The 16,773-nt window shown below is 59.0% G+C and overlaps 1 protein-coding gene across 5 annotated transcripts in view; it reads right to left on the bottom strand.

The window, feature by feature from the left end:
* CPT1A (carnitine palmitoyltransferase 1A) overlaps window positions 1-15,312 on the bottom strand; it is a 57,085-nt gene extending 41,773 nt beyond the window's left edge. The window contains exons 1-2 of one of the 5 annotated variants that reach the window (XM_079104027.1): window positions 15,158-15,272; window positions 8,323-8,491 (exon numbers count right to left, since the gene is read on the bottom strand). The gene's annotated coding sequence lies outside the window, so the exon portion shown is untranslated. Of the gene's footprint in view, window positions 1-4,984; window positions 5,080-8,322; window positions 8,492-14,746; window positions 15,018-15,157 lie in introns of those variants that run through there. The other 4 variants (XM_079104028.1, XM_079104026.1, XM_079104029.1 and 1 more) reach the window with 4 other exon arrangements.
* Window positions 15,313-16,773: the final 1,461 nt, after the last annotated feature.

The following is a 16,773-nucleotide window of genomic DNA, read 5'->3' as shown; positions in this document are numbered from 1 at the left end:
CACTTTTCACGAACAGATCCAATTCTGTCCCCACACGTGACACCTCATTGTGTCTGACACTACAGCTACGGCCTCTGCTGAGAGGCCCAAGATGATGGCAGTGTTCCCTCACCCCTGCACCCTGCCCGTTCTGGGGACCCTCGCCCTGCCAGCACTGCAGCCCAGCTGGCAGACACAGAGGCCAATGGCAGCCCAGCGGCCAGCACGGCAGGAACAGGTTCTCTCCCAGCCGGCCCCGCAAGTGGCTGAGAAGAAGGCGAGCGTCCACAAAGCAGGCACGGTGGCCCTGCACCTGGTCTTGCACAGATGCCTTTGCCCCTGTTCAGAGAAAGTACCCAGGTTCCCAGACGGCACTACACAGACTCCAAGGACATCACGCGCACAATCCTCCAGAACACGTGTCACAGGACATAGCTGGGGCTCCTCTGCAGCCTCCCGTGTCCAGCCGTCAGGAAGCACTTGGTCCCACCCCAGCAAGGCCTGCTCCGCTAGCTCCCTGGTGGCCTAAGGAAAAGCCCTCAGAAATCTCTGGTGGGCCAGGTGCAGCGGCGCACACCTGTGATCCCAGTGACTGACTCTGGAGGCTGAGGCAGGAGGATCCCAAGTTCAAGGCCAGCCTAGGCAATTTAGCTAGACACCATCTCAAAATAAAAAGGGCTGGGGATGTGGTTCAGAGGTAGAGACTAGCCCAGCATGCAGAAGGCCCTGGGTTCCATCCGCAGCACCCAAATAAAAAGAGACAGAGTAGGAGAGGGAGGGAACCATGGTCTGTCACCCTCCCTCGCTCCTCTTCTTACACTGCCCACTGAGCACACCCAGAGCATCACCTCTTCCCCTCACGTCCCCAGCAGACCCTGCCTCTTCCTGCTACCCCACTTCTGAGTGGGCACGGCCTCCTGTCTCCTCCCAAGCTGTACACCACAAAGCACTAAACGGATTTTTATTAAAAAATAAAATAAAAGGGGAAAAACCATCAAGAGCCATAGTAAGAGCTATAGTGGGGGGTGTGCCCGCTTTGCTTGGTGACTGCTGGTGCCAGCTGAGCCCGCAGAGACCCGCTGAGGGCCACAAGGAGGACCTATGAAAACCAACAGGTCCCCACCTATGGAGGTCCAGCTGGCTTGGTCTTCAGCCGGTCAGAACATAGAAAAGACCCTGTGCCAGTGAGTGCTCAAGAGGCCTGGACTTGACCATTCAGAAGGAACCTCTGCAGGCAGCCATCAGGGGCCCAGAACCCAGAGAAGCAGAGTAGGCAAGCAGTGATCAAACAAGTGACGCCCGACAGCATTTGGGGTGCAGGGAGGAAACGGGGTGCCGGCCAGGAGTCCCAGGACACCCTGACAACCAGGAGCAGCCCCTCAGGACCAAAGGCTGGTGGCTCAGCTGGGGCCAGTGAGCAAGGACAGGAGGCCGGGGTCACAGGCAAACAGCTGGGTCAAGAGCAAGCAGCTGGGTCAAGGGCAGGCAGCTGGGTTAAGAGCAGGCAGCTGGGGTCAAGGGTGCAGCTCCTACGAGGCAGCCACATTCTCTACTAAGGGCTTCTACAAGGGGCGCCTGCTCCCATTTCTGCTCCGGAAACCCCCATCACCATGAAAGTAAGGAAGCCGAGGGGGAGGTGAGGCCAACAACACTGAGGCCATCCTGCGCAGCGGCGGGCAGGTGGGCCTGGCCCTGCGTGGTGGCAGTGGGCGGGAGGAGGACCCACCAGGCTGGCTTCCAGGCACCTGGGCAGGACATGCTGAGGGGACGCCCCTCGGGGCCTTGGCTCCAGCCACAGCTTGGCCGTCTCTTCCCAGCCAGGGACGAGTCTCAGTGTGGAGAGGCCACGGGCTGGGAGCCGAGAAATCTGGCCAGGGGCAGCCAGGTAGCAATCCCAGGACGCAGATGGATCTGACAAGAGTGAGGCAGGGGCTTGGCTGGAGGCCCCTCCGAGCCCTGCTCTGATCTGGAAGCACAAGCTGGCAAGGTGGCACTGCACCTGGCTTAACTTCAGCTTGGAGCGACCTGCGTGGCCTCTGACAAAGCTGACGTGCCACGCAGCAGGAGGACGCTGGCTCTCGCGGCCTGGCCAACTGTGGAGCCACAGGGTTTACTTTTTCTTGGGTGATATGGGGATTGAGCCAGGGGTGCTCTGCCACTGAGCTGCATCCCCAGCCCTCTCGTCTTGTTTGGGGACAGGGTCTGGTTCAGTTGCCCAGGTTGGCCTTGAACTTGCCACCCACCTGCCTCAACGCCCACCCGCCAGTCGCTGGGATCCCAGGTGTGCGCCACCATGCCCATTTCCATGTGCAAATTTAACGAGTGCAAGCCCCGCCCTCCACCCCTTCAACATCCCCTGCTTAAAGTCATTTGTGATGGTCACGCTGCCTCTGGTGGCCGCCAGGGAGAGCACGCGAAAACCACGGTGGATGGGGTGCAAGGGACAGAGCCCCAGCTGGCCAGGCTGTGGAGAGGCAGTGCCCTCCCACTTGCTGGCAGGAAGGCAGAGGAGCAGCCAACCCCTCAGAGGTGGCGCGCAGAGCAGCACGTGACCTGGCACGCCACCTGGCCTCCAGGCTCATGGCCGCCCGCGAGGCCCTGGGTTCCATGGGCAGCACCGCAAAACAACCAAGACACAAGAAGCTGGCAGTGAGAGCCCCCAGCACGTCATCACGACAGAGGAAGAGGGGACACAGCCCAGGGACTCCCACCAGGGAATGGCAGACAGCCTGGCACGTCCCCGGCATGGGTCGCCAGGCCAGAGCAACGAAGGGCTGACAGGCCCCAGCACTGAGGTGAGTGAGAAGCCAGTCTCAAAAGGACAGTGGTGGCTGTCCCCTGGACAGGATGCGTCCAAACGGGTGAGGCTCCAGAGACAGAGGCGGGCCTGGGGCTGCCAGGGGCTGGGGCAGGCGGGGACAGGGACAGTGGCTGGAGAGGAGAGGGTGCCTTTTCAGGGTGATGACAAAGTTCCAGAGTCGACTGTGGTCATGGTGGCAACTGGCGTGGCCCTACGGAAGCAGGTGCCTCGGGAGGGACCGTGGGTCACGAGTCACTCAATACAGCTGCCTGGGCTCAACGCCCGCACACCTCCACCTCCTGACCTCCAGTGCAGCTGGGGCTGGGGCGCCTACGGCGGTGCCCGTTCACACCAGGAACCCGCGCACAGCACCAAGGCACCGGCTTCCGTCCCAGCTGTCCTCCGGTCCTGTGTTACTTTTCACCCTCCTGCCTCCCGTCGACTCCTACTAAAGTGCTGATGAATGCCACCGTCCGGGATCCGGGTGGGGTGGATGGCGTGGGCCAGTGAAGGTGGCCACGGCGGCGAGCAGGTCCTCTGCACTCTGAGATTGTCCCTGATGGCTTCCTCGAACGCGCGAGGGAAGGAAAGCAGCAGCCACTGCGGCCGGCCAGCCCCTCCCGGGTGCTCTGAGCGGCTGTGGGTGCCCGCCTCCCGGGAGGGCAGCAGGCATCTCGCACCAGCCTTGCTGCACAGGGGACAATACGGGGACAGCGGGGAGGGATGCAGACCCACACGAGCCCGAGGGGTAACACGAGAGCGGAGCGAGCGAAGAGGCAGCTGCCCACCGCAAGCAAACGCTGTCCATCCCCATCACAAGCAGCCCAGGCACTGCATGGGAGCAGGGAGAGGAGTCTGGCCTCCGGGCCCAGCCCCGAACACCCCTTTCCTCTTCCAGGGCCTCACCCCAACCCCAGGGGACTCTACCTGCCACCTGCAGTTCCTATTTTCATCCAGGTGGGTGTGCACACAGCTTGGCAGCCATGTCACCTCCAAGTGGCCCAGACCCGGTAGCCACAGCGACGCGTGACACAGCTTTGCAAAGCCAAAGGGACCGCCCCAGGCTCTGGGTCCAGCCCCTCCCTCACTGCCAACACGGGGCCAGAGGGTGCCTCAAGTCTCTAAAACTGAGGGGCTTCTTCCTCAAGCAGAAACACACAGGAAGGGAACCCCATAAAGCCATGCACCCGCTCCTCCGGCCTCCCCAGGCCCTCAAGGGCACAGGGCTCCCTGCTGGGAGAGTGTAGGGTAGCAGGGTGGTTTCCAGCTCTGGGGCATCGCTGCCAACAGAAAGCCAACCTGCCCCCTAGCCGGCTCGCTCTCAAACACTGAGAGCAAACAGGATCCTCAAAGCAAAGGGATCAGCAGCTCCCAAGTGCTGGTCTGTGTCCAGGTGCTGGTCTGCAGACCCGCCGCCACCGAGGAGAGTCACCCCACACAGACCATGCCAGGTGAGGCAGCTGCTGGGTACGGGGCTCGGACTAGCTAGGAGGGGGCAGAACCAGACACAGGAAGGAGGGGTGGGACGAAGCAGGAGAAAGAAAGTCACTGGCAGAGGCAAGGACCTCAGGGAGGATCCCCAAGGGCCCTGGACGGCCCTGGACCCTACAGCAGTCCTGACTGTCCTGAATGCTCCACGCCACTGTAAACACAGCAGGACAGAGAACTCCTCCGTGGTGCTCCTGGAGCTGTGGACGGGGAATCCCAGGTGACACCGGGCTCAACACCCACGCGTTCCCCAACACTGGGCTTACCTTCCCAGCGCACGCTGAGTGTGCCGGGCTGCCCGCCACCCTGTGTGTATGCCCTGGCACACACTCACGTCCCTGCAGACTGCTTCTGTCCTGCAGGTGCCTCTGGGTCTATCCACACAGCTCTGGTCCTACTGCCCCATGCCCAGGGCTGGCAGAATCCAGAGTGTGCCATGTCCCTCCCTGGGGGCTGTTTTCACTTTTTAGCTGTCACAAGGAGCCAGCAAGTGACCTTGCGTGTGGTGGAGCATTATCATCATTTAAGGGGGTGGGTTCAGAAAAAGTGGTGGCGGGCACCCCCAGCAACCCATCCTGCTGCCCCACCTGCTGTGCCCAGGGTCCAGTATCCCGTGACTAGATCGCCACCTTCAGCGCCTCACTGAAGCCAGGCCCACCGCACATAGGACGGACTACCGGTGCTCCCCAGCCGAGCCCTCCCAGGCAGCTGGCTTACCGAGCCTGGGCCACAGGTCAGCGGAGGAGGCAGCCACCCTGCCTGTCCCACGCTGCCTCCCTCTCCCGTCTGCAGTGCGCGCCTTTCTCCCAGCTTCAAGGCCTGGGGACAGGTCGTCCCTGTCTGACCTGCCTACAGGTCCCTCCCCTCCCCGCCTCCGGCCACCTTTCAGCAAAGGCAGGAGGCCAGGGCACCCGCGTGCTCCCCTCCCTGGAGTCCCAGGCACACCCTGCCCAGGCTGGCACTGTGGCCATGGCCCTGTGTCAGTGCAGCAAAACGGAAGGGCCCTTGGGGACAGCGGCCTAGCCGCTCCCGCAGGCAGGCCGGCTGTGTCTGGATGCTGGCCACCTATGCTGGCCGGCCCTCCTCTTGTCCCTCCAGCGCCTGAGGCTGTAGCTCCTTGGAGACACTGCAGGACGCTCTCACACCACCTCCCGGCAGCGGTGGGCTCTGCCATGCCCAGTGCGGTGTGCCTCCAACACCAGCCCCACTTCCTGGGGCACACAGGGACCCAGAGGAGTGGCCCACCCCCACTTCCTCCTTCTTCCTGGCTGAGGTCACCAGGTGCAGAGATGGGGCTGGCCCTCACCAGGGCTTCTGTGGTGCTGGACCCTCCTCCGGGGCCCACGACTCCAGGAGCCAGCACGATGTTCCAGGGGCATCTCACAGACTGAAAGTCCACCCGCCCCTCCAGCAGGCCTCTGCCCTCCCCAGGCCTTTCTCCCACGTGGCCTGCAGCCCTGCCTGCCTCGCCAAGCACGCGCCCACCAGACCTGCCCTGCCCCCTCCTCCAGGCACCAGATCCTGCTGCGGCAGGGAGGCACGCTGGCCCACCAGTGCCCCACACCCCAGCCTATCCCCGCCTGGCACAGCCTGGGTCCAGCCTCTAAAGCCCCCTTCCCCCAGGATTTCCCAGGAGTCCTGCTCAACTGGCTGTCCGCATCACCCCTGGGGATAGCCCATGTGCAGTCCCCGGTTCTGAGAGAGGTGGTGTCCCCAGGGACAAGGTTTCAGTGCGACCAGAGGATCCAGGGCACCACAGGGTGTGCACCTGCACCCAAGTTCAAGGATGGCTTCGGGCGAGAACAAATAAACACTGGAAATGAAAACTGAAAAGAAACAACAGGCAGACGGCGGGCCAGGGCCCGACCTCCGGCTGCCCTTCACTTGTGCCCTGGAATCATTAAGCAACCGCTGGAGAAATACTCCAGCCTTTGGACCAGAATTCCACAGAGGAGCAGAGCAACAGCGGGCGCGCCCTCCGGGCAAACAGGCTGGCTGCTCCTCCCCAGAAGCAGGTCTGGCCAGGTGGCACAGGAATGGCCCTCCAGGGACGGTTCCTGACACAAGGCCACTTCTTGCCCTGTGCCCTCCAACTGGCTCAGGGTGAGAAAACCACCGTGGCTGCCGCGACAGCGACCCCAGCTCCCGGGGACGTTCAGGACAACAGGCCGCCGGGCCGGCACCGTGGGGCTGCAGCCTGCTTGTGTTCACCGCAGGGACAGAACCACTTCTGAGAAGCAGGCGACGCCCGGGCGGCCCTCAGTGGACACGCGCCCCGGGCGGCTGCGTGGAGTGCCCCACCTGAGCAGCAGCACACACGGCCTTGCCTGGAACCCACCTGGGCGCCCACCCTCCCCCAGGCCCTCTGTGCCCCACGGCGGCCGGCAAAGGAGAGAGACGCAGGCGAGGTCTACACGGACGCTTAAGCGCCTTACGGTAATCCGCTCTCAGCGCCACCCGGACGCAAAGACAGGCGCTGGCCTGAGCACCACGACCTACTTAGCACGATTTTAAAAATTCTCGCCTCCAGCCCAGAGTTCACGGCCCCCGTATTCCCCGCACGCCCCACGCTCGGCTCTCTGGTCACCTCTGCCTCGCCAGGCCCCGCCATGGCCCTCCTCCTGCTGCGCCCCCTCTCCACAGCCAGGAACAAGGCCTGGCCACCCTGAACCCACATGCCCGACGTGTAAGAGCCCTGCAAGGCACACGGCAGGTTTTCCTGCCCTCGCTGGTGAGCTAGGCGTGAGTCTGATCTCCCAAAATAGGCCAGTGGCTCCTCAGAACACCCTCCTCGCTCGGCGAACCAAGCCACGAGGACCCGAGGACACGCCTGCTCCAGGCCAGCAGCAGCCTCCCTTCTGGCGTCCGCACCGGCTGCCTGCCTGAGCCTCGGCCGGCACGACGCTGGGTACTTTGCTATTAGAACGTGGTCACTGGTTCCTTTCTCCATGTTGATTCCTCTCCACCAAAGACCTCTCCCCTCAGAAGCCAAGGCTGGGAGTCCTGGCACTGGCCACGTGGGCACCGGCCCTTCACAAGCCAGGTCCCCCGCCTCCAGGAGCAGACCTGGTCCTCTCAGAGTGGCCGCTGCTCTCCCTGAAGATCCCGGTGGAAAGGAGGGGAAGGGTCAGCACGAGGCAGCGTGTGGAAATGGCCTGGGTCCATAAATCAAACAATAAACTTGCTACAGGACAACAGGCTTCCAAGAAAACGGTCTTTACAGCAACCGAATTATGTAAATAAATTCCGTGCTGGCGGAAGTGTTTCAACATAGCCTGGCAGTCAACAGACAGTGCAGACAGGTAAGTGGGTGGGGAGGTAGAGGGAAAAACAGGTAGGAAGGGGGATTTTTTTGTGCTTTTAATAATAAGGATGCAATGGCACACACCTATAATCCCAGCCACTGGAAGGCTGACAAGAACTGTAAGTTCGAGGCCAGCCTCCACAAAATGGTGAGACTCTGTCTCAAAATTTTTTAGATATTTTAAAGTGGGGACTGGGGATTTAATTCAGTGGTAGACTGCTTGCCTAGTATGCGTGAGGCCCTGGGTTCAGTCCCCAGGACTGGAAAAAAAAAAAAGGACCGGAAAGTTCCTTTTACCAACTGCCTGGTGTATGCTGGACGCTGGCATATTTTTTATTAGTGCATCTGATCGGCAACAGCTCCCTAGAACCCTAGGGAGGTTACTACTGCCACCCACATAATGGAAAATTCTGAGGCTTAGATGTCAGAAATGTGCCCAGTGTCACAGCCAGCCCACGGCGGAGCAGAGAATCACCTCCAACGGGCACGTTCTTACCTACCAAGGTCAAGAGGTGGATGCTACGCAAGGCCTACTTAAGATTCCTGAAGTTACAACACACACAGAATTAGGTCACCCCTGTAACCAAAACGAGGCATCACAGATGCCAGTAAAACTACAGTGACTACAGACACCTCTGGTGCCAGCTCTCAGGCTATCCGTGTTCCGAGGCCTTCCCGCTAGAATTGCATAATCCCAGGCACATGGGAGCGGGCTCTACCCTTGACCAAAAGCCAGTCGCCAGCCACCTACCTCAGCTAGCAGTGGACAGCATGCTAGGTGTCACCCAGGAAAGGTCAGCCGCAGGCGGTGGCCAGGCCAGGCTCCAGGGAAAGGCTTGCCTCCCTCCCAGGGAGGAAGCGGAGGTGAGATGACACGCAGGCCTTGCCTGGAAAGACTGGAGTAGGTGCCGCAGGTGGGTCTGTGGTGAAACGGAGGCAGTTACCTGGGCATGTCCTCCGCACGGAGCAGCTGGCCACCACCCGGGGCTCTGCTGCAGTGGACAAAGCTAGCTCCAGCCTGCAGCCCAAGCCCCAACCTGGAGAAAGCATGCCAGCCATGACTTCCCTGGGGCACTTCAGGCTGGCCTCTTCACTGCTACCCAAAGACCTCCATGAAGAGGACCAGGAATGTTCTGGAAAGCCAACACCTGCCCAGGGCTTTCCCCAGAACTGGCCTGCCTGTGCAGCAAGGCTCGTGCCTCTTCTGAAGTTAGGTGCAGGGGAACCAGCAATGATGAGAAAAAATTAAGCCCCAGCTCCTGCCCACTGGTGCGGGTGGGCACGTCCTCTGCATGCCCAGGCATGTCCTTCCTCACACGTCGGTGGGCACGCCCTCTGCATGCCCAGGCATGTCCTTCCTCGCACGACGTGCATCTCTGTGACCGTGCCCTTGTACTTCTCGAGTAAATAAGCGCATGCACCAACAAAAACACCGTTCCCCAAATCTGACGGATGTCCCTGAGGGACAAGGATTGAGACTCAAAACTCACTTGATGTTTTTGAGTGGGTCTCAGGCACAAGAGGTGAAAAATGTCCCACTCTGTTTTCCGTCGCTATAACAGAATACCTGAGACTGCGGAATTTACATACAGGCTTATCGAGCTCACGTTTCTGGAGGCTGGGGAATTTGTCATGGATGATGGTGGATGGCATCACATGGGGAGGGGTTGTGAGAGTGGTAGGTGGGCGCAGGTAGAAAGGAGGGAAGGGACCAAGGAGCCGACCCCCTTTATAACAATCTGCTCTCATGAGAATTAATCCAGTCCAATAAGAGAGGCTAACATGCTCTTGAAGGCCCCACATCCAAAGCTACACTGACCACATTTCCACCTGAGTTTTGGTGGGGACAAGCCACGTCCAAACCACACCAAGGAACTTCCATTGCAAAAGTTTCATGACTGAGCATTCAACATTTGCATCATTTAAAGTGACCATACAGTGAATTTCCTGCAGTGATGTGTGCCACAGAAAACCCTTCACATTTATAGGGCCAATAGGATGGGTCCATTGCCTTGAGAAGAGACAGAATCATCACTTTTCGTCAACAGCTCTTGGAAACAACACAGCTCCCACCCACCCAAGTACTGTAGAAAGAAGGCCAACTCAACTTCAGGCCTCATCAAGAGGACACACCTCAACAGGAAACGGTCAATCAAATAAATACACAGAGGTGTGATCTTAGCCAAAAAGAAGGAGGAAAGCCACGTAGGACCACAATTCTAACATCCAGTCAGATGCAGCGGCCACACCTGTGATCCCACAGACTTGGGAGGCTGAGGAAGGAGGATCACAAGTTCAAGGTCAGCCTCAGCAACCATGCAAAGCTGTGTCAAGATTAAAAATTTAAAAAGGGCTGAGGATGCAGCTCAGTGGTCGAGTGCCCCTGGGTCCAACCCCCAGTACCAAAAAAAAGAGAGCCAGAGAGAGCCCAAAGCCACAAGGATGATTTCCTACACATGTGCCTCGCTTTTGCACCCAAGGTGTAACTGTGTGCAGAGCACAGTGGTATCCATAACACCACCAGCAGATCCGACACTGATCGCCAGAACCTGTATTTATGGAGGCTCCAATAAACTGGGCAGAGATGCCCAATAAGACCACCCCAGGTTGAAAGTCGGCAAGTAGAACAAGTGTGGAATCCCGGCCTGCTGCTCCACAACACAGTGCTCTGCAAAGCCCCAGCTCTTCCTCCTGTGATAGCTAGGCTGCCTGGAGCTGTGGCTCGCTGCCACTGCCCAGGATCGCAAGCATCATACCACCTATCACTAGCCTGGGAGGAGATTCAAGTTCGAACGCCAAGTGCAGCTCCTACTGAACATGTATCGTTTTCACACCGTCATAAAGTATGGTCGTGGTCAAGTTGGTTCTACCAGAATTGCACACGCTCAAAACTCTTTCCACGTCTGATCTCTCCTTGAAGCCTCTCCGAACTCCCGTGAGGTGGGACGGCAGGGGCAGAACCACCATCCTGCAGATGACTGAATGAAAACCCTTAAATGCTCATTCTAACCCTTAAATGCCAGGCGTGTGTTGGGGTGTCCCTCTGACTGCCCAGTGATCTGGGGAGCTGTGTAGAAAAGGGAGGGACACACAGATCTGGGTGGGAGCTCCAGCCCTTCCACGTCCTTGGATACAGGATCTTGCACAAATGTCATCTGTTCTCAGACACTGTCCTGGGCACACGCGGTGGGCCCAGCACCCATCACACAGAAATGGCAGAACAGCGCTCACCCGCACGTGTTAAATCTTCAACACAATAACGCGCTGAGCACCTTTCCGGCAGGAGCCTGGGGCTGCCCACGGCCCTCCCTGACCTGCATGCTGCTACGCTCCCCAGCGCGGCCAATCTCAATGCCACACTTGATGCCACAGCCTCTTTTCTCACTTGGACACTCAGCTTCCAGCAACGAGTTGGTTTCTTTCAGCAGACCTCAATGGTCCCCAATTCACAGAAGGGGTGCATGGTAAGGAGGAGAAAATGCAAACCCCTGGTAGTGGAACTCTTTCAGGACACTAAAGAAGCTGACACTTGGGAAATTAGAGGTGAATCTTTACATGAAAGAATAATAATTTCATAACAAATCAAAGTTTGAGTTACAGCATGTGACAATGTCTTAACATTCAAGTTACTTGGTGTTTGCCTTTACTACATGTGTTGCCTTTTTAATTTGGGGTAAGGGATTATAAAGAGAGGGAATGGCCCCATGTCCCCATCCTCATGGTGCTTATGGCCCAGAACGTCTGCCTAAGGCAAGTGCCCAAGAACCCCAGGACCCCAGAGGAAGCCGGCCCTGGTGGAGGCAGAGGGTCACTGCCTCAGTGTGGGGCAGGAGCAGGGCTGCTGGTCTCAGGTCCAAGAGTCCTGACCACATGAAGGAAGGTCCACTGAGAGCAGGGCCCGGCCACTCCCTCCACTCCCTGCTTCCCTCTCAGGAACTTCCGGGGTGCGAACAGAACTCACAGTGCCCCCAAAGGATCCCCGTGATGTTGGGAGGTTGCAACCCCCTGGATGACAGAGGGAGCCGCAACACCTGCAGGTCTGCCTTGGGTCATGGAAAGTGAGGACAGCAGGCTTTGGAGTCAGGTAGGAAGCAGGAGGAGCAGACTAGAGTCCCAACCACAGGTGGGGGATTAGGGGACGACTCTCCAGGAATGGGTGCCACAAACCCCTAGCCTGGCAAGTATGTCCCATTCCTCTCCTTGTTACCTAAGCAGCTCCCTGTCCAGTGATTCTCAGCAACAGAGCAGTAGCCACCAATGTCCCACCCTGCCAAGGTGGCCATCGCCCCAGTGAGGGGGCACTTGGGTCAGCAGCAGAGTCTCTTTCATTATTAACTTTCAAAAACATTCCTGGAAGTCAGCACAACCCACACAAAAAGAAAGGCAAAGGTGGACCTTTCTCAGAACCAGGCCTGCCACGTTACCCAAACAGGGCACGTGGGCCTCAGCCTGTGGGAACCCAGTGTCCACTCAATATTTGCACAGGGTTAAAGTTGAAGGTTACAAACAGCAACAAATATTTGAAATAAACATGTAGAACATATTCCTTACTTGTATTAGGTAATAGATATTTTTCAAACAAACCAGTCTGGACAATTTCTGTATCGAAGAAATTAGTAACGGTAGCGGAGTGCACTGAGGAGGCTACTGGCACTCTGTTCCCATTTGTGCCTTTTTAACTGTGCACCATGTGGCTGCACTGCTCATTTTTAAAACAAAAAAAGGCCCTGCAAGAAAAGATCAAAACTGGCATAGGCAGCCTAAGACGGCTGAGACCCGAGGCCTGGTTCAAGCTCAGAGAATCTTGTTCTCTTCTAAGCCTCGTGCATGCTAAGCACGTGCTCTACACCCCGCTCCACCCCCTCCTTTCTTTTCTTTCTTTTTTGAGGGGATGGGGGGTCTGGCTCTGTTGCCCAGGCTGGTCATGAATCCTGGGCTCAAGCGATCCTCCCACCTCAGCCTCCGGAGTAGCTGGGCCTGGAGGCGCTGCACTTAAAGACCCTTCACCTTGGAACCACCATTTTATTCTTAAAAGCACCAATTCTTCCGGGAAGTTCAGGCTTCTACCAGCCACAGAACTCTGGCCTGCCAATAATAACCATGCACAGTGACTAAACATTTTTCCAACGAAAGCAAAAAATGCAAACGATCAAAGTGCAGAAGCGGCCCCGGGCCTGAGCGGGTACGTCTCTGCCTCCCACAGGCGCCACCTTCCCACCGCCCTTAGATTCCTGCAACTTGCTCACTACAGCGCCTGGAGCGCGTCCTCGGAAGGGCACCGCCAGCAACTGCGGCTTCCGCGCCCCGCCCCTTCCCCCACCCCCGGGCGGGCGTCACGTGACGACTGAGAAAAGTAGGGGAAAGGTTAGCCGGAGCCCCGCCCCCGGACTGGCGCGTCCCGGCGCTCAGATCCTGTTCCACCGGCCATGCCCACCGAGACCTTCCGGAGCGAGCAGGCGTGCGTTGCCGCTGCCACCCAGCGACAGCAGGCCAAACGCAATGCACCTCTCCGTGGGAAGGCCGAGCCCTGCAGTGTTCAGCCTCTGGATAGTTTCGAGCTCCGTTTGTCAGATAGCAGATGCCGCATCCAGCAAACCAGCAGCCTGGCACTGTGCCCACCCAAGCCGAGAGCGCGTCTGAAAGGGGTTCACTGCGAAGCCCAAGTAAAATTTAACAGTGTTTTTATGAATGAGCACGCAGGGGGCCAGGGTTGGGAAAGCGCGGGTGGCGCCCCAAGACTCCCCGGAGACCCAGTCCTGACCCCTGGGTGACCACTGCGAGCCAAGCACGCAGCAGCAGCGGAAGGAACGCTGGTTTAATTCCCTTCATCTCCAGGTTAGGTGGCTTGTTTTCACTACAAACTCGAAAGACTATTTTGGCCTGTGTATGATGCCACTTTTAATACAAAGTATGTGCACGCCTAAAACCTGGCCCTATTTGATTCCAGCGTCTGTAAGACGGAGTTCAAGTGCAAAATCAAGTCCAGCAATGCTGTGTAGGAAGCAAACAGCAATTTACATGTGAAAAAGAGCCCAATGACTCTTGGTACTGGGGCAACATCAACCCAAAGAGCCAACTGAATACTGATGGTGCCCAGGCCGACGTACCCTGGCCTCCACCACAGAGCTGTCACCAGCTCCGCAGTCCGCACGTTTCTGACTTCCTTACTCGGCCAGCTGGATCTTCCATAATTTGGAAAGGAGAATGTTGCTGGCACAAATGGAAGCCCAGTGCTATTCAGCCGTTGTGTATTCACTTAGCTTGTGGTTTTGACGGAAATAAACATGCTTGAATATCTGGAAGGACCAGAAACCAAACTCCCGTGGAAGAAAATAGTGTAACAAAATACACGTTTCAAAAGGTGAAACTCATTTTCATTTTGTTTGGTAACTTAACAAAGTTACTAGTTTCCTATTAAAATCTGCCCTTGAATATTTTATTTTTTGCAGTAGAGAGGAACCGAAAACCTGTCTGGAGCTGGGAATATTAAGTTTGTTCTGTATTTAACCTCGTAATTACTTGTAATGTTTAACTCTTGTAATGAAAAAAAAAAAAAAAAAAAATCGGCCCTCCTCTCCGTTTCCCTCGGCTTTAACGAAAGCCAGGCACCGATTTACATCATAAAGCCGCTGACCCACGGCCTTCCCTAACAAAACGAAAGGAACCGGCTGCTGGCTGGCCGCGACCGTGGTGCGGAGCTGGGGGCTGCTCTGAGGGCCGGATCGCGCCGTCGGGCTCGCGGGCCAAGTCGCCGAGGCCTGGTCACGTGTCGCCCCCCACCCTCCCAGGCCGGCCGCCTCCAGGCCTGGCACGACCTTGGGCAACCTCTCCGTACCCACCTGCCCTTGACCCAGCAACGCACAGCAGAGGTGCGCTCAGAAGTCGGAGCCCGGCCCAGCGAACCCCATCCCGCTCACCCGGGCGCTTGCACTGCGCCGGGAGTCCCTGCGCCAAGGGCGTGTCCCGACGGCTGTACTGCCCCGGGCGGGGGTAGGCGCCGGGAGAGGGGCTGCGGGGTAGAACGCGGGGAGGGGGTGGAGGCAAGCCGCCGAGTGTCCTGACCGAGCATCCTTCCCGCTGCCGCACTCTACCTGCCCGCCGACCGACCGACCCCATGGACCCCAGACCCAATTCTTTCGCCGAGTGGGAAAGGGGACAGGAATTGGTGGCCCCACCTGCCCCGGATCGGAGGCATCCCGCCAAGTCCCGAGAGCAGAGCATCCCTCCCTCTGCCACTCCAGCCCAAGCCGCGGCAGACCGGCCTTCGCGCGGGCCCCAGACCCAAACCAATCGCCGCCGGAGACACAGAGCGACGGCAGACACGGGCCAGCAACGCTACTGGCCCCGGGCCGGAGCTGTCCCGCCAAGTGCCGGGGGCCGAGCATCCCCGCCGGGCGGACCCCAGACCGCAGCCATTGCGCAGGGTGGGGGCCCAGCTGCGCCGGGGTCGGAGCGCTGCGCGAGCCCCGCCGTCCGAGGACAGTGCTGGGGTTCACCGGCGTCCGCCCGGCGGCGGCCCCGCGCCCGGGTCCCGGCAGCCCTCGCGCCGGCAGCCCTCCCCGCGCGCGCCCGCGTCCGGGCCTTACCGAGTCGGCGGACAGCGGCGCGGCGGCGGCGGAATGAGCGAGCGGCGAGCGGGCGCCGGGGGCGGAGGGCCGCGGGCGAGGCAGATCGCTCCGACGCCGGCTGCCGCCGATTGGCTGAGGCTGCCCCGCTGCGGCGCGGGCGGGCAGGCGGCTCGGGGCGCGCGGCGGGCCGGGGGCGGGGCCGGGGCGGGGCGGCGGGCCGGGGCGGGGCGCCGAGGGGAGGGGGCGGTGAGGAAACTGAGGCTCGCGCGTGCACGCCACCGCAGCCTCTGACAGGACCGGTCCGGGACGGGACTCCTCGCCTCGCCGGCCTCAGTTTCCTCCTCTGCAAGGTGGGCGGCTCGTTAGGGCCGTGCACATGAAAGCGCTTAGCGCGGTGCCTGGCTTATTACCCCCGCGGTTTATAGGCATTGCCCCGGGGTCCTCACGGCACCCCTGCGGGGCTGATGCTGTTTAACCCCCACTCCTTTTCAGAGACGAGGAGTCAGGACAGAATAAGGATGACTAACTTGCCCAGGATGACACGGCTGGAAATGAGAAGTGAGCCCACGCCCCAAATCGGACCTCTCCCCTGGGGCCAGCACGCTAATGGGCTCCTCCTCATCCACTGGGCCAAAAATGCCTCTCTGGCGGGGCTTGGGGAGATCTGGGGAAACAATTCGGGGCTAGGGGTGAAGCTCAGTGGAAGAGCGCGTGCTCAGCATGTGCGAGGCCTTGAGTTCCATCCACATCAAATAAACATAATTATTACTATTCCAGCGTCAAGAACACAATAGATGCCAGGAGCGAGTAACGAGCTGAGTGCAGAGTGACCCCTCCGGAGAGGGGCCGGGCGTCTAGCTGATGCCAAGCTTCTAGGGTTAGGGGGAAGGGAGCAGAGCGGACAGCCAGGAGGGGGCAGAGCGGACACCCGCCGGGTGAGCCACCTCCCCCGGCTCCTCCTGCTCCTGGGCTCGGGCTGCGGGCTCTACGTACAGCAGCTGCTCCATAAATGCACTGGTTTTATGAACAAAGACCTGGCCCTCTCAGAGGTCCATCGCTCCTGGTAACGGAAGCGCGTTTGCCTCCATCTTCCTTTGCGGCCGCAACGCTGAAGGGTTTAGAAGAGAAAATGAAAGTTCTGGGTTGAGCCCTCCCGCAGCACCGCCCCCCGCCGCAGCTAACTGTTGCTGCGTATTCCGGGGCTCATTGTTTCAGGCGAAGGGACGGCGGTACGTTGGTCACGGTTGTTTTCACTTCGCTTATGTCGTGGACATAGTTCTCTGAGGGGACACATGGGCGACCTGCTTCTTTTACCGGCCGTGCAGTATTTATTTAGACCATCTGCTGTGGTGCATTCGACCGGCTTCCAAAGGACATTTAGTGGCCTCCCGCTTCACCATTGCAAATACAAGTAAAACCTCCGCAGCCGTTGGCGTCCATCTCTGAGCGCCTGGTTCTCCTGGAGAACCGATCCCTAGAAGTGAGACCTCAGGGTGCCACTTGCCCATCTGTCTCCTAACATCCACTCCTCCATCCGCGCGTGGGAGTGGACCTCGACTCCAGTGATCGATCCTTTGAATCTTTGCCAATCCTAAAAGAGGAAAAGAACGGGGAAAATCTCTCCTTGTTTTAAT

This window comes from Sciurus vulgaris, assembly GCF_902686455.1.
Source record: "Sciurus vulgaris genome assembly, chromosome: 11".
Taxonomy (NCBI): Eukaryota; Metazoa; Chordata; class Mammalia; order Rodentia; family Sciuridae; genus Sciurus; species Sciurus vulgaris.
Note: the sequence above shows the minus strand (reverse complement) of the source record. Positions and strands in the feature narration are given on the sequence as shown.